This window comes from Leucopleurus acutus (assembly GCF_964270905.1).
Source record: "Leucopleurus acutus genome assembly, chromosome: 2".
Taxonomy (NCBI): domain Eukaryota; kingdom Metazoa; phylum Chordata; class Mammalia; order Artiodactyla; family Delphinidae; genus Leucopleurus; species Leucopleurus acutus.
In genome coordinates this window covers 148,884,184-148,902,281 of record NC_139143.1, presented here as the reverse complement: position 1 = coordinate 148,902,281, position 18,098 = coordinate 148,884,184, and the positions used below count along the sequence as shown (strand labels likewise).

Sequence of the window (18,098 nt, the reverse complement as noted above, 5' to 3'; positions counted from 1 at the left end):
ACGGTAATAAATACCTTTTAGTTTTTGTAGACACTTTTTCAGGATGGATAGAGGCTTTCCCAACAAAAAAAGAAACAGCTGCTGTAGTAGCCAAGAAGATTTTAGAAAAAAGTTTTCCTCGATTTGGAGCACCAAAGGTAATAGGGTCCGATAATGGTCCAGCCTTCGTCGCCCAGGTAAGTCAGGATGTGGCCAGATATTTGGGGACTGATTGGAAATTACATTGTGCCTATAGACCCCAAAGTTCAGGTCAGGTAGAAAGAATGAATAGGACTCTAAAAGAGACCCTAATTAAATTGTCCTTGGAGACTGGCGGTACCGATTGGACGGTGCTCCTTCCTTTGGCCCTATTCCGGGTTAGAAATACACCTTCCCGATACCATCTTACTCCTTTTGAAATATTATATGGTGCCCCGCCTCCCTTCCTCACTTTAGGAAAAAAAAATAAAACCTGATTGTCAAAATAACACTGACTTATATGCTAGGCTACTGGGACTCCAATTGGTCCAGAAAGAAATATGGTCCCAACTCGCCGAGGCCTACCAACCGGGAACACCGGGAGAAACTCATCCTTTCCAAATCGGAGACTCCGTATACGTCCGTCGGCATCGAACCCAGACGTTGAAACCTCGATGGAAAGGACCATACACCGTCTTCCTCACCACCCCAACGGCCATAAAAGTGGACGGCATCGCTGCCTGGATCCATGCTTCACATGTGAAGGCTGCACCAGCGACGGCATCATCAGGATGGCGGGCCCAAAGGACCGACAACCCGCTCAAACTCAAGCTTCTACGAACCTAAGACTTATAATTTTGGTTTTACTACCTTTACTGACTGTAAGTGATTTTAGCCCTCACCTCCCCCAACGTTTAACTTGGCAGGTAATTTCTCAGACTGGAGATGTAACCTGGTCCATTAGTCATACTGCACCCCCCTGGACCTGGTGGCCAGATCTTTTTCCTGATGTTTGTAAATTGGCTATAGGAGCACCTTATTGGGATACAGAAGATTCTCATGATATGAACACTGCCCCTTCCAAAATTTTGGAAACTGATTGGTTTGGGCCGGGTTGCAAAAATGCAGGCAAAAGAATGATGCTTGGTATCCTCACTTTCTACGTATGCCCCGGGTTCCACCGCCCTCGATCTCTGAATTATAAATGTGGTGGAACTGAAAACTTTTATTGCAAAAGCTGGGGATGTGAAACTACCGGGGATACTAATTGGAAACCCACCTCAACTTGGGATTTTATTACTGTAACGGCTAATTATTCTCATAATGAGGATACCGGACACCGGAGTAAATGTTCAGGATGGTGTCAGCCCCTTAAAATTTCCTTTAGTAATCCCGGAAAAAGAGATAAAAAAATGGATAAATGGTCATTCTTGGGGCGTTAGATTTTACATGAGGGGATATGATTTAGGAATATTAATGACCCTTAAGCTAAAGATTGAGACTCCTGCTCCTATATCAATAGGCCCAAATCCCGTACTTGGCCCCCCTTTGCTTCCCCCGGCCCCTTCAACTACGTCAACAAAGAATGAGACTAATGAAACCTCTGGATCCAAAAAACCCACAGTTGAGCCTGGGACTCCTCAGGATAGGATGCTTTCTTTGGTGCAGGCAGCCTTTACGGTTCTCAATGCTACAAACCCAGAGGCTACAAAATCATGTTGGCTTTGCTATGCTGCCCCTCCCCCTTATTATGATGCTATAGGATATAGCTCCAACTATACTAATTCTACCTCCTCAGACCAATGTCGATGGAAGCAAGAAGGGAACAGTAAATTAACCCTGTCCTCGGTTTCTGGAAATGGTACTTGTATAGGAACACCTCCCCAGTCCCATAGACACCTTTGTCATGATTTTAGCCTCCCTTCAGGCTCAGGATATCTTGTACCTCCTCAAGATGGATGGTGGGCATGTAACACGGGGCTCACCCCTTGTGTCTCTTTAGAGGTTCTTAATACTTCAGCTGACTTTTGTGTGTTAGTGCAATTAGTCCCTAGACTTATTTACCATTCAGACTCATCCTTTTTAAATGAATATGTAGGAAAAACAAAAAACAAAAGAGAACCTGTAACCCTCACATTGGCTGTCCTTCTAGGACTAGGAATATCTGCCGGGATAGGAACAGGAACCACAGCCCTCATACAACAACCCCAGTATTATGCAAGTTTAAGACAGGCTGTAGACATCGACCTTCGAGCACTAGAAAGTTCCATAACTCAACTAAAGGAATCACCTCACTTTCAGAAATGGTGTTAAAGAATAGGAGAGGCCTAAATTTGCTGTTTCTTAAAGAAGGGGGATTATGCGCCGCTCTAAAAAAAGAATGTTGCTTTTATATTGATCATTCAGGAACCATTACCAAAACCATGGATAAACTAAGGGAACGCTTAGATAAAAGGCAAAGGGAGAGAGAAAACGAAAAAGGATGGTTTCAATCATGGTTTGATAAATCCCCCTGGTTTACCACTTTAATCTCTACTCTGTTGGGACCTCTTATTGTTTTATTGTTGATTTTAACTTTTGGACCATGTATTCTAAATCGCTTGATAGCATTTATTAGAGAACGTATCAGTACTGTACAAGTTCTAATGTTAAGACAACAGTACCAAAGTTTACGAACAGAAGGTTGAGATTCCATGATTGGAATCAATAGTCACAAGAAAAAGGGGGAAATGTGGGACTCGAGGGACATTGTTCCAGCTAATGATTAAGAACTCTCCAGACAATAGGGGCTTCTTAGACAATGGGTGAATTTCCAGGATGTCCGGCCCGCCTTCCGAGAAGGAGGGAGATAAACAAAATGTAAAAAAGGTGTCTGTCAAAGACCAATCAGGAAGCTGGGGACAAGTTCCCTCTCCGGTCTGAGCCTAAGCCGGGACCAATCAGCAGGAAAACACAACCAAATCTATAATTTACATACGGGGACGTGGGAACCTATAAAACTGACATATTCGCGCCCAAAAGGGGTTCCTTCTTCGACCTCCTGCGTGAGGACCAAGGAACCCCGGTGCACCGGCCTTCAATAAACCTCTTGCGTTTTGCATCAGCTTCCGACTCTTGTTGTTTCCTGGGCGAGTCGAAACTCCTAGGAGACCGCGTAGGTCTAACAATTCCACGCTCCCAATGCAGGGGGCCAGGGGTCGATCCCTGGGCGGGGAACTAGATCCTAAGTGCCGCAACTAAGACCCAGCGCAGCCAAATAAATAAATATTTTAAAAAAGAAAAAAAACAAAAGGTAGTTACAATTGTTTGAATTTCACAAAGAGGTTAAATTATAACAATAATAATAGCTCTAAGGTCCGAGGACTGACCGTGTGTCAGTCACTCAAACAGCGTGCTCTGTTAATCCTAGAACCACTGTGCAAGGTAAACCACCATCTTTTACAGTTGGAGAAACTGAGTCTCAGAAACTTGTCTAAAGCCAGAGCCAGGATTGGAACCCACATCTTGGGACTCCAAAATCTGTTTAGTCTCTGACACAATATTGGCAGACAGAGGATGGAGCCAATTCCAGCCAGCCAAAGTGTCCCTGAGCTAACTCTTGAAGGACTAAAGTGAAGCTCAGTGAGGAATGGACAGCCCCGTCAGTGGGACTGACACGGGCAAAGGAAGGGAGGTAGAAGCAGGCAGTCCGGGCTTGGAGCCTGGGACCTGAGAGACAGTGCGAGGTGTGGGCAGTGGCGTGGGAACGATCAATGCCAGGGGCCAGGAGGGACCATGTCATAACAGGCCTCAGATGCTCTGGGGTAAGGTGCTTGGGCTTCATTTTCTGCCCAGTGGAACAGACGTGGGTGGGATGAATACTGCAGGGCCTTTGAAGTATTCTTCTATGTTAAGGAAGGAAGAAGCTAGAGGCAACAAGACCAGCCTATGGCAATAATTTGGACAAGCCATAAAGTAACCTTGCACACGTAGTGAAGTAGAAATAAAAGGGGGAAACAGATCTATGAGATGTTGAGAATATTTTCCATACCTCTCTCCTTCCCTGTTCTTAAGCCAAAGAAATTTGTCTGATGAAAATCTTCCCCATCTTTTTTTTTTTTTTTTTTTTTTTTGCGGTACATGGGCCTGTCACTGCTGTGGCCTCTCCCGTTATGGAGCACAGGCTACGGACGCGCAGGCTCAGCGGCCATGGCTCACGGGCCCAGCCGCTCCGCGGCATGTGGGATCCTCCCGGTCCGGGGCACGAACCCGTGTCCCCTGCATCGGCAGGCGGACTCTCAACCACTGCGCCACCAGGGAAGCCCTTCCCCATCTTTTGCTGATTCAGGCCTCTGTGCTTCACACTTACTATTCCCTCTACCTCAAGTGCTCTTTCTTCTCCACACTCCCACCAACCTGGAGAGCACCTATTCATCCTTCAAAATCTTGTTCAGATGTAACTCTTCCAAAAAATGTTTCCTTAGTACAAGACTGATGGAGTTAATGATCCCATTTTGTGCCACCTTTATACTTTGTACATAATTCTGTTGGGGAATCAACGCCAATGTCGGTTTGTTTACACATATCTATCTTCCCTGACAGACAGTGAACTCAATGGTTGGGACTATTTTCATCTTTGTGTTCCTGTGCCTGGGGCAATGCCTGACAGACGCTAGGCACGATGTTGAATGAATGAATGCACACACGCATGCCTGAATGTATGAATGAGTAAATGAGTGAGTGAAGACATTATCTCCTCTCTCTTTTCCAGCCACTCGGATGTCCAGCAGAAGTAAGCTACACTTGTCTTTCTCTCTCTGATGAGGTACTTTGCTTTGAAAAATGCCTTTAATTTAGACTTTGTTTTTGTAAAATTAATGAGTGTCTCATTTGGCAAGTTTGAAACATTCAGACCAAGCAAAAAATGGTTGGAGGAAGGGAAAGGAAAGAAGAGGAGAGAGGGGAAAGTTGGTGGGGCCACTGGCCTGCAGTTGCAGTTTTCCCTGAGTATGATCAGGAAAAACAAAACACCCAGCCCTGGGCTTGTCTGTTAACAAGTGACCTCAGACAAAGGCTTTGCTTCACCCCCTTCCATTAGCTCACAAGAGGAGCCAAAAGGAAAAGACTTTGAAAATGGTGAGAAACACCATAAAAGAGACATATTATTATTCTGCCTGGATGATAAAATACGGCCTTGTGAATGAAGTGCTGGATTCCCATGCTCACCCAAAGAAAAAGATGATTTTAATGTTAAATGTATTCCTTTCACTTCCTAAGACATCCATTAATTAGGGAGAAAACATTCTCCAAAATATAAACTTAAATCTGTTAATAAGCACAAATCTTCACAGAAAAGTAGGAAGTACATGGAGACGAGCAGCCTAACCTCTGACGGAAGCCATCTGTGGCTTCAGAACAAGCATTTTTACTGACGGGAGGTGGCACGCTGTTGTGAAATGCTAAATTAAATCCCACTAAACATTATTATGCCTTCAAAACGTAGTTACAGGCTTCAATAAACACACTTTTATCGCAAGAACACACAATCTAAAGCCAAAATAATTCGGTTTAATGTGCCAAAAATATGCTCACCCCATACATTGTCAGAAAGAGCAGTAGGAAAAGAAATCTAAACTTTGCAGCTAATTCATTTGATGGCAGCCAACATCTCCTATCTCCCTTGGCAAGAGGGCCATTTTCTATGTTGTATTTTGCACACAGAAATCTGCATAGAGTGATTTGCATACCAAAAACACACTTGTGAAAGAAACTGTTTGCCTAGGGGCCGGGGAGACATGGGGTTGCCGGCGGCGTAGGCTTCTATGCTCACAACAGACTAGGCTACTTGCTTTTCATTTCCCTATGCACTGCATTTCCCACAAAGGGTTATGTACTTTATGATGCATTAAAAATTAAAGCAAATAAATCCTGTATATAACCAAGAACAACCACAACAACAATACAACACAACACAGGCTAAATCTTTCCATGCTAACTGCCTTCCTTTACTAAGGGACTGGTAAAATAAGAAGTGCTGTAATATACTGAGCTTTTATTTTATACCATGTGTTTTACATGATTTATTGCTAATTCTCACAATCAGTCTTCAAGGTAGGTGCTGTGGTTCCCCATTTTCCATATGAGGAAACTATGACTTGGGGAGGTAAGATAACCTGTCAAAGCCATGAAAAGCCAGTGGTGAAGCCAGGCTTGGAAGCCGGGTCTGATTGCTCCACCCTTTCCTGCCACCCCGCCCTCCACTGTCTCTCTTTCTCCAGTTTTGCCAAGACCATTGTTCCGTTTCCGAGGGCCGAGTCTGGGGGTCTGTGGTGGTGGGGACTCATGCAGAGAAAGATGTACCACTCAGTTTCCTGTCATTGTTTCTGACTGGAGCCTGGAAGCAGGACAGCCAGTCTCAAGGCTCAGTGAAGGTGGCCAAAAGCTAGCTCAGTGACAGACACGGGGTGAATGGGCAATGGCCTGTGATTCAGAGGATGTGTTGGGGGAGAGACAGATTGGTGGCTGCACAAAGAAGGTACATGGTAGTTGAGATGCAATGGAACCCTCCCTCTTGGTGCCCATGCGCTATCACCGATTCAGGGCCAGTCCAGCTGTATTCTTGGAAACACAAATGGTTTTGTGTGTGCTTAATTATAATGCTACTTACAGAGAATTTATCAGCAGCAAATTGGATGCTTGGTGTATTTCTTTTTTATTTTTCACATCTTTATTGGAGTATAATTGCTTCACAGTGGTGTGTTAGTTTCTGCTTTATAACAAAGTGAATCAGCTATACATATACATATATCCCCATATCTCCTCCCTCTTGCATCTCCTCCCACCCTCCCTATCCCACCCATCTACGTGGACACAAGGCACCGAGCTGATCTCCCTGTGCTATGCGGCTGCTTCCCACTAGCCATTTATTTTACCTTTGGTAGTGTATATGTGTCCATGCCACTCTCTCACTTCGTCTCAGCTTACCCTTCCCCCCACCCCGTGTCCTCAAGTCCATTCTCTACATCTGCATCTTTATTCCTGTCCTGCCCCTAGGTTCTTCATAACTTTTTTTTTTTTGGCTTGGTGTATTTCTTAAGGAAAAAAAAACTGGTAGTGGCTCTTTGAAATTTGTTCATCTGATGAATCCTTTGCGTTTTTCTGGTACGCAGCATTTGAAAGAAATTGCCCATTTCTGGAAAGTCAGTGGGGAGAAAAGTGCAGAAAGAAAAGACTGAGGGTGACTACAAAAAAGGTTTACAAACATTTGCTTTCTTTTAAGATGTTTCTTTGTGTGTTTCTTCTCACCTGGTTTCTCTTTTACAGAGCACGATAGCAAACTTTAGATCTAATCATATCTCATTATCCATGGGCCGCCCTTGTCCAGATTCCTGGTTTTGAGACTTCATTATGGATTAGTCGCTGTTAGAAAGGAGTTTTTCTGACACTTTCAGTAATAAATCCCTTGTGATATGATCTATAGTAGCTCTGTCTCAGAGCAATTTCCAAGCTAAAGGAAGTAATGTGACAACAAAGCTGTTCTGGGGGCGGGCAAATCTGCTTTGAATCCTGGTTTTGTCACTATGGTTTTACCTTACTTTGAGCCTTAGTTGCCTCCTTTGCGAAAAAAGGAAAAGAATATAAGGGCAAACCCTGGTTGCCTACCCAACAGCCATTTACCTCCTCTTCCTTGCTAACGACAACGACAACAGAAAATCTTGGGTTTGCTCAGGACTCCATGTGTCTAATCCCCGCAGATGTGTCACATTGATCTAAGTCCTCCGTTCTTGTTGTCAATGATTGGTTTATAGGGGCTACAGGAAAGCATGTGACCTCATTCTGGCCTATGAGGCCAAAGGGGAAGTCAGCCAGAAGCTTGTGAGAAAGATTTTTCTCTCTGATAAGAGAGACACGTGAAGAGAAAGCCCCTCTGCCTTTGCCTTCCTTGCTTCCTGATCTGGATGCTGTTGCGGAGACGTGATGTTTGCTATGGTGGCAGCCATCTCTTGAACACAAGGGGAAACATCACGGACACACTACAGACGGCAGAGAAGAAGGACCGAGAGCGCCTAGGTCCCTGGGGACAACACTGATCTACTGAACCAACCTTGGTCCGCCTGTCTCCAGATTTCTTGTTAAAAATCAATGTCTTTATGGTTTAACCTGTTGTGTAATAGATTTTGTGTTGTTTGCAGCCAAACAAACAAACAAAAACTTATACAAGTAACAAACACAAATTTTTTGTAAATAAATGATACACTGTATGTAAAGTTCTTAGCACAACGCTTGGTACGGTAAATGGTTGCTATAAATATTAGTAACAGCATTTATCAGATATAGGTAACGATCTAAAAAAGCAAAAGTTTCAAAATACAACACAGATGAATAAGATGAATGATAACTGATTTAGTGCAACCAAAAAGCTTTATGTTCTTGGTAAGGGTCGGGGGAGACATTAAGGTATGAGAAAATGATTACAGTAACAAATCCTCACATCCGGCAGTAGGATGTAACCACAGCCAGAATTCGAGCACTACTGGAGATGAAGGGACCGTGGTTCTTTGCCAGGTTTCCATCCATCCTCTTAAAAACGGACAATCACCCTGTCAGCAGCTCCGATTCCTGTCTGAAGCCTGACAATTACGTGTATTTGTGACAATTACGTGAATTAACCAGCCTTGCAAAGGGGCAGAGTTCTTTCAACTCACAGACTCTCTTTCCAGAATACCAATTTTTACTAGTATTTTCTGAAAACATGTTTTGTGTCTTTATGGCAGGAAAGATAGAAATACTGATATACATATATTAAAAATATAATAATTTAGAAATATCATTTCCTTAGAAATAGCCTACCATTTTGGAGCACTGTGGTAACTCACAGGACTACCTATAGTTTAGGCATGAAATCACCAATTTTTGAAACAACCTACTAGAACACAAAGTAAAAATACAGTAAAATAACATGCGAAAGTACCTAGCTAACAGAGGTAATATCATACAGTAGATACTCAATAAATAATCCTAGAGTAAACCAGATATTTTCCTTCTATGTTTTAGTAGAGGCAAATGACAAGATTTCAAACTAACACTAAGGATTAAACACACGCACACGCATACTCACATCCATGTCCATTTATGTCTAGAGTCTGTGTACATCCATCCACAAAAGCCCTACGCCTGCTATAGCTATTCAACAAGCATTGATTTTCATAGCTGATGGCCCATGAGGCTTTACAAAGCTTTGTGCAGAAGCTTTACAAAAAATTATTTATAAAATAATCCCTAAGTTATTAATCATATTCAGTACATTAGAAAAGAGAAATTAATCAAGGATTATAAACAAAAGGGGATTTTAAACCACCAATTCCTGAATGTTTCTGGTTAACTGAGGTTTCCTTGGACACTATACACACACCTGCTTTTCTCAAAATCCATCTGTTCCCCTTTCTTCCTCACAATAGAGGGCAAAATTGCTGGTGGCTCAACACCTTACACTGTGAGATGATTCTCCAAAATTAATCATCTCTGCGTCCCTAGAAACCAAGAGATTTTTCATTCCTTAGAGGCAATTTCCAGCCTTCACAACATGGTGGATTTTTTCCTACTCATTTATATGGAATTTAACACGTCACAGACAGCAGTTTACATTTGGAGCTGTAGTCTTCACTTGATTGAGGAAGATAGAGGTAAGGGCTGTACTTTAAGGAAGAAATAGATATTTAAGGTGCATTTTATAGTCTCATGATATTTTTATAACAGCTTTATTGAGATATAATTCACATACCATGAAATCCACCCTTTTAAAGTGTGTAACTCAACAGCTTTTACTATACTCACAAAATAGCGCAGCCATCACCACTAATTCCACAACACTTGCATCGCTCCAAAAAGAAATCCCGTACCCATTATCAGCCACTCTCATTCCTCCCTTCCATCCCTCAACTCCCACTCCAGCCCCTGGCAACCACTAATCTACTTTCTATGGGTTTGCTTAATCTGGACATTTCATATAAATGGAATCATACAACGTGTGGCTGTGTCTAGCTTCTTAGCATAATGATTTCAAGGTTCACCCATGTTGTAGCACGTATTTTCTTCCTTCGCTTCTTTTTATGGCAAATGGTACTTTATTCTCTTTTTATGGTGCAAATATTTCACTGTATGGATATACAACATTTTTATCCATTCATCAGTTGATGGACATTTGGGTTGTTTCCACTTTGGGGCTATTATGCATAAAGCATCACATGAGAGCTTTTTTTATGGAGATGAGATTCATTTAACACACAACCATTTAAAAGTATACAATTAAGTGGCATTTAACTTTTCACAATGTCCAACCACCACTTTTCTCCACTTTCAAAACTCTTTTATCACCCAGGGGAAAATACTTCATATCCATTAAACAAGCACTTTCCATTCCCTTCACCCCGGCCCCAGGTAATCACTAATCTGCTTTCTGTTTCTATGGACTTGCCTATTTTGACATATTATATAAAAGGAATCATACAATATGTGACCTTTGGTGTCTGGCTTCTTTCTTATCCAAGTTGTAGCATGTATCAGTACTTCGTTCCTTTTTATGGTTGAGTAATGTTCCATTGCCTGCATATATCATAATCTGTTTATCTCTTCAACCACTGATGGACATCTGGGTTGTTTCCACCTTTTGGCTTCTCATGGTATTTTAACATTTCACTTGTCATCACCCTAGTCCAGGGTACCATTCTCTCTCCTGAATTGCAGCAAGAACATTTTTTTTTAATTAATTTATTTATTTTTGGCTGTGTTGGGTCTTTGTTTCTGTGCGTGGGCTTTCTCTAGTTGTTGCAAGTGGGCGCTACTCTTCCTTGCGGTGCACAGGCTTCTTATTGCTGTGGCTTCTCTTGCTGCGGAGCGCGGGCTCTAGGCGTGTGGGCTTCAGTAGTTGTGGCACGCAGGCTCAGTAGTTGTGGCTCGTGGGCTCTAGAGTGCAGGCTCAGTAGTTGAGGTGCACAGGCTTAGTTGCTCCGCGGCATGTGGGATCTTCCCGGACCAGGGCTTGAACCCACGTCCCCTGCACTGGCAGGTGGACTCCTAACCACTGGGCCACCAGGGAAGTCCCCAGCAAGAACATTTTAACTAACCTCTCTCCCTCTGCTCCATTTCTCTCCAGACAGCAAATTGAAGGTCATTTCATGCTCATAGTTCTTCGGGGGTTTTCCAATGGCTCTAAGAACACTCTAAGTTCGAATCTTCAACAAGAACTACAGAGCTTGCAGCGAATGTCTTCCTGTCTACTTTTCCTATTTCACTTCACATCCCGCTGTCTGCAACTGAAGGGCTCCAGCCAAAGTGAAGTCTTAGTTTCTCAAAACCATCAGTCCTTCTCTTTCTTCAGGGGAAATGCACATACTGTGCTGTGTATCTTCTCTTTGCTGGTCTACCTCCTACTTATCCTCTAGGTATCACCTCAAATGCCACTTAGATGTACAATCTTACAACACCCTACACTTCTTTGCAGCATCTGCACAATTGTAAATTTTTTTCCACTAGACTTTAAGCTCCGCAAGGGCTAAGACCGTGTGTTGTGCTCCTCATGAGAACTCTTCTGCCTAGAACAATGGTTGGCACATGGTAGATGTTGATCAACAGTGTTATAGACTGGGGTATGGGCAGAATTAGCAAATTGCCTCTAAAAGTTTGGATACTCTATAACTGAAGGTCTCAAAATATGCTAACTAAAATGGACACACATACAAACAAATCTTAGTTATAATTACATCGTTAGCATCCTCTCTACTCACTGACCCATCCAAATAATAGCATTCAGGAAAACAAGACAAAGCTTTATAAATAATACTAAAATTTAAATTTCCTTTCAAATAGTTCTTTGCTCATGATTTAAAAAATCATTGATCTTTAAGACCACATAAAACAAGCATACTTTAATTGAATGGTTGCCTATCAAAATGTGATCTTCTGACTTCAGAAAATTATTCTTGCCTTTGAAAGGATCTAAAGAAAAACTTTCTAAAGACACACTTGTACAGCAAGGAAAAACACTCAGAACATTAATACTTTGATTCTCACCAATCTGTATCCGTGTGGTGTAACATGTAAATATGGCCTTTGTTTTTCAAGAGTTTACCTACTCTCTTTATTCACTTCTCAAAAGACAGATCAATGGACGAGATTACAGCTCCCTATCATGAAATTAATCTCAAATACTTGAAAACGCTACTTTTAATCACCACCTGGGGGAAAAGATAAATAGCCCAAGCTAGCTTTTTTAGCTGTAGGAACTAAAGCTTAGAGGAAAAAATCAGAGAATGTGATAGGGTAAAGCCTCTTGTTGAAACTGCAGTACCACAAATTTTTTAAAAAGTAAAATCACTGTTTTTATGATCATCAGTCCCTTCAAGTTAGGGATGAGGCACTGACCTCGTGCCGGAAATAATTTAAATATTAAATTAAATGCATTTAAGTATTTTGCAGTTTGATCACTTCTAAGTTATTACACAATAGGTTTTTCACAACTGAGACACATTACAAACTTTCCATTAGTGCAAAATTAGTAAAGTTTTATAGTATATACAAATCGAAGATTGGAAAAATATATTTTTTGAGGTATTAGAAAAAGCAATTTATGAAAAGTATAGTCATTGGTTATGTCAAGGTGCTGAGCTAGAGTGATGAAGAAAATGTGGACTCTGATTCAGACGGTATCAATTATTAGCTTTATGAGCAAGTTACCTAGCTTCTGAGTCTGTTCCTTTACATATAAAATGGACTACTTCAAAGATTGAGATTGCATGAAAACGAATATAAAATGTCTAATAATACCAGACATAATCTATGGCTTTTCCAATTCTAACAGATATGCACGATTTCACAGAGTGGTAATTACAGACAAGGTAAAACACTGAATAGAAGTTTAAATTGTTCCAAAGGAATAGTAACTAGAAAAAAACACCTCATGACTCTGAACTCACATTATCTTTCTTAAATTATGTTTTATTCTTTATTGTTAGCTACCATGGTCCCTATTTATTCAGACATTTGTAAACTACCATGAACAAAAAAAGGCAAATAGAAATCTAGGGACTGGGACTTCCCTGGTGGCGCACTGGTTAAGAATCTGCCTGCCAATGCAGGGGACATGGGTTCGAGCCCTGGTCCGGGAAGATCCCACATGCCGCGGAGCAGCTAAGCCCACGTGCCACAACTACTGAGCCTGCATGCCACCTACTGAAGCCCGCGCGCCTAGAGCCGGTGCTCCACAACAAGGGCAGCAAGAGAAGCCACCGCAATGAGAAGCCTGCGCACCACAACAAAGGGTAGCCCCCACTCGCCACAACTAGAGAAAGCCCGTGCGTAGCAACGAAGACCCAACACAGCCAAAAGTAAATAAATAAATTAATTAAAAAAAAAAAAAAGAAATCTAGGGACTGAATATGAAAACTGCTGACCCAAACTAAGTAAACCCATCCTCTCAACCATGTCCATAACAGTAAGAATCATGCCAAACAGTTCTCCTTAGATTATAGTTGTCTAAACATACACATTGTATATTACAGAAATTATCTGGTGTTCTCAACAGAACAATCATGAAATACCACAGACCAGAATAATCGGTCTCCCACTTTCTTAAAACTCCACAGATTTTGTAGCAATTCCTTAAACTACATTACATTACATTAGAAAGCAATTTACTTAATAAATCATTGACCAACGAAACTTCCTACAAACATTTTACACTAGTCAAAAATATATGTTTTAAAACTTTGCAAAAATGAAACTGCACAATTTATTTCCTCAAAATTTATCATTCTCCTTCCTTGAGAACTTTTCTTTTCCACAAACCTGGACACTAACTTCCTAGGGAAAGTGAAAGTGTCTTAAAAATACATAATGACCTGTCTCCTGCATCCTCCCTAACAAAATAGGAGCGCTAAATATAAATTTCATTGCATCTCATTCACAAGTTCTGACTTTTTTCCTCCAAGCTCTTTATTATCCAGTCAAGACGTTCAAACATACTTAGACACTTTTTTTCTGTTAACCACTAAACGGTTTACTATTACATAGTTAAAACATTAACATATCCTAAGTTTGTGGGGTTTTTTTTTGCTGTAAGCGGGCCTCTCACTGTCGTGGCCTTTCCCGCTGCAGAGCACAGGCTCCGGACGTGTAGGCTTAGTGCTCATGGCTCACGGGCCCAGCTGCTCCGCGGCATGTGGGATGCTCCCGGACCGGGGCACGAACCCGCGTCCCCTACATCGGCAGGAGGACTCTCAACCACTGCGCCACCAGGGAAGCCCAAGTTTGTGGTTTTTAATACAAGTTGTTAGGGCAATTGTGTAACATTTTGGTAAATCATATCAAATATCATATTGAAGTTTATTTCTATTCACATTCTACAAACATCGCTAATTCACAGAATTTCACTAATTTTATAGTTTCCCCAGTCAGAGATGTGAAGGCTACAGAAAACTGAAAACGTGCCTTATAACTTCAATAAATTTTATGAACCTCAACCACTGTAAAGATCAATGAAATATCTACCACATTAAATGAATGACATTTGTTACATTAAAAGTGAGATTTTTTTCCTTTCAAAATTACAAACACCATTCTTTAATATTTAACCAAAATTTGTTGGAATTTGTAGGTGTGTGTGTGTGTGTGTGTGTGTGTGTGTGTTTAAATGTCAGGGTGGTATGATTTTCTTTGGATGTATGGCTGTTGAAAGCTGAGTTGTACAAAAGAAATCTTTAGAGAACAGAGACTTTTCTTTACATACTTATTCCCAGAGCTTGCCCTTCATCTCGTTTTGGTTTTCCACATTGATCCAATTGTAGCACTTCCTGGAGCGAGCTAGGTTCTAATCAGCAACATCAGGAAGAGAATAGGACAAAGCCAAATGAGAAAATGCAGATTTCATGTCATGCTCTTTGAAAACAGTGAATGCTTTCTAAGCTATCAGGCAATGTAAGTCACAATTTAACGTTTAATAATTTTTACCTGTAATGGACATGAGCAGGAAATACGGAATGGGTCCTTTATCTATTCAATAGGTGCACGATTTCTACTGAGATGAGCACCATGTAGCAGAATTTTACTTTGCTCTCTGTCTCACATAGTTGTGCTGACCTTAAAACCTCATTAGTAGGCTATTCAGTAGTGATGCTTGGATAATCTCCACCGAAAGGTGAATCAAAGAAGATGCAATCTAGAGGCACGAAATCACCTAACGTTACTTCCTGTTAAGAATTTTTTCCTTATGATTGTGGAAAAGCTATTGAGTTAAAGCAACCATGCCGACTCCCCAAAGATAATGGTTCAAACCGCCAAAAGAAACGGTTGCAATTCTATTGGATTGCCAGAAAGAAGGAATCAATCACTTAAAGAAAAGTCGGTCTGCACGGTAAGTCACCTCTCCACAAACGTTAACATCCTACACACTAGTGTTGTTTGAATGCAATCCTGCACCGAATCGAAATACTGGCCAACAGTGGCCACAGGAGTCGTCCAATCCACGCCTACTTCGCTTCTTTAGGGATTCGGGTGTTTGAGGGACCGGAGGGCGAGGCAGCTTGAAACAGACCTTGACCGAGTCACAGATGAACCACTGCAGCGCGGTCAGGGTGCCGATCATGATGACCCGGGCGAACAGGCCCTTCAACACGGCCCCGAACCCCAGGTTGCGGAGAACCTCAAAGGCCGTGCTGCTGCCTTTCTCCTTGTTCAGAACGGACATGACGGAATCGGCCGGGTGGGACACGACGGCGCAGAAGACGCCAGCTATGTAGCCGGCCGCGAAGGTCACGGCCAGCCGCTCAGCTTTGGTGTACTGGCTCTGCGGCTTGGGCACCACGTACTTGGAGAGCGCCTCGACGGTGTGCTCGAAGCAGGCGAACTTGATCATGGTGTAGGGGATCTGCCGCATCCAGCGCGGCGCCACCCCTTTGTAGAAGGCCCACCGGCCCTCCTCACCGTACATCCTAGGGGCCGCGGCCTGAGGCGGCCAGGTACAGGCTGCTTCGCCACTCGTGGCCCTTCTCCTGGCCCAGGAGCTGCGCGTAGCGCATCTATACAGAAGACCTCGTATAGGCCAAACTTGAAGAGGCCCTGCACGGAGTAGCCCAGGAAGGTCGGGGCCCAGCCTCGGGCCAGGCCGCGCAGCCCGTCGTTCCGCACCGTCACGCCGAAGCCGCTCAGGATGCCCTTGTACTTGCCGGGGTCCACCTGCATGCGGTACTTTACCAGGTCCAGGGGCACAATGGCCGTGTGCGTCAGCCCGCAGCTCAGCATCCCGCCCAGGCCGCACAGCTGCAGGTACTTCGTGGAGCTGTACTCATAGCTGGGTTCCTCCACAGCCGCCGCCCAGGACCTGCCCTTGAGTCGGCCCGCGCTTCTCACCTGCAGCGTTCGGTAAATGCCAGCGTCACACGTGGCCGAGCTCGGTCTACTCACACACTCCCCTCAGCCGGAGCTCCTTCCTCCCTCAGGGAACCCCGTGCATTGCACATGCATCTGAGTTTACCCCCGAGATCCCGCCAACCCAAAGGTCAGGGTGAGGGACAGGCCGGCCGGCGCCCACACGGCTTCAGTCATGCTCTACCTAAACCCGTAACAACCTCTACCATCGGCTGGGCTGCTTTGGGGTTGCAATCCCACTCCTGAAATTTTAAGTAGGGGCATCGCCCCGCCCCTCACCTCCAGGACCGCCCTTCGCCCCGCCCTCATGCCTTCAGGCGAATGGGCTTCTGATAACGGCAGGAATCCCGCCCTTCAGCCCTTCTTAGCCAATGGTCAGTGGTCCCTAGGTCTCACTTTCGCTGGTGGGTAAGGCTTTCCGTGCCCAGAGTGGCTTCTGTCCGGCTCAGCCTCTCAGTCTAATACAAAGATGCTAAAAAAGTAAATCAACAAGTACAAACATGAGTAAACACATGAATAGGCAAGTAAATAGATAAGGAGGTGAGTGAGAGGGCGAAGAGTCGCCATGCACCGTTGCCTTCCTGAAAGGCTTTTCTGGAGTCCTCACTCAACTGCCTGCTTATGGTAATGGTCATCTCCATGGCCACAGAGTGTTCTATGGAGGGAATGGGCAGAGAGAACCAGGAACCTGGCGTTGGAGGCCCAGTCCCTCAGCTTCCGGCCTTACCTAACATTCTTTTGCAGATGGGAAGGATATCTCCCTCCAACACCCACACTCCACTCTTGTTTCCCTCCAAGAGTTGTGAAGGTTTAGGAATCATGGAGGTTCTCACTAAATTGAGAGAGGGTGCTGATTATTTTCATTCATTAGGTATTTTTTTCATTGACTACTGAATCCCTGCCATGATTCTGGAGTTTACGAAAGTCAGAAATCCTCTCTCCTCTTAGGGAGCTTGCAGTCTCATTGGCCTGGAAAATGAGAACTAAATGACTCCACGTGTAAATAAGTAGCATATATTCATTCATTCACTCACTGTGTGCTGGCCCCTATGCAGGATTAGGGATTTAGCAAAGAGCCAGACATATTTTTGCTTACGTCTAAACAAGGAGATTAAAAATTGGTATTGTGTGATAAGTATTATGACAGGAGTTTGAATAAAGTTCTGGATGAACAATGAGGGGCAACTAATTCTGCCTGATGAATTTAAGAAGACTTCTCAGAGGTCTTGAAGGATGAGTAGGAGTCAGTTTTATAAAGAAAAATGGAAAGATAATTCCAGGTTAGGGGAAACATGAGTGCATGACCCACTGAGGAGAGGTGAGTAATTTGGCATGGTGGAAACCAGCAAGGGTTGAGTCTGAAAAAACTAGAATTGGGTCAAATTAGGGAAAGCCTTAATACCTGTTCAGGACTTTGACTTTTATCATGTAGGGAGGCCAGTGTTTCTCAGAAGTGTGATCCATAGACCACCTCCATCAGAATCATCTGGAGAATTTTATTTAAAATCCCTGATCACACCCTAGACCCTCTGAATGAGAATCTGAGAGTAGGACTACGCAATTTTAATAAGCTCCCTTGGGTGGATTCTTCATGAAACTTCACTAAAGTTTGAAAGCCACAGAATGTGGATGATGGGAGGTCAAGAATTTTTTAAGGTTCTCTGATTAGTAATTCAACACATATCCTGGATGTGTATACACCTCTGAAAATTCATCAAGCTGTACGTTGAAGATTAGTGCTC

The 18,098-nt window shown here is 43.1% G+C and overlaps 1 pseudogene across 1 annotated transcript in view; it reads right to left on the bottom strand.

Annotated features, from left to right (window-relative positions):
* LOC309974683 (solute carrier family 25 member 3-like) overlaps positions 1–16,533 on the bottom strand; it is a 101,800-nt pseudogene extending 85,267 nt beyond the window's left edge. The window contains exons 1-2 of the transcript in view: positions 16,481–16,533; positions 15,463–16,384 (exon numbers count right to left, since the gene is read on the bottom strand). The product of the transcript in view is annotated as a solute carrier family 25 member 3-like (transcript). The remainder of the gene's footprint in view (positions 1–15,462; positions 16,385–16,480) is intronic.
* Positions 16,534–18,098: the final 1,565 nt, after the last annotated feature.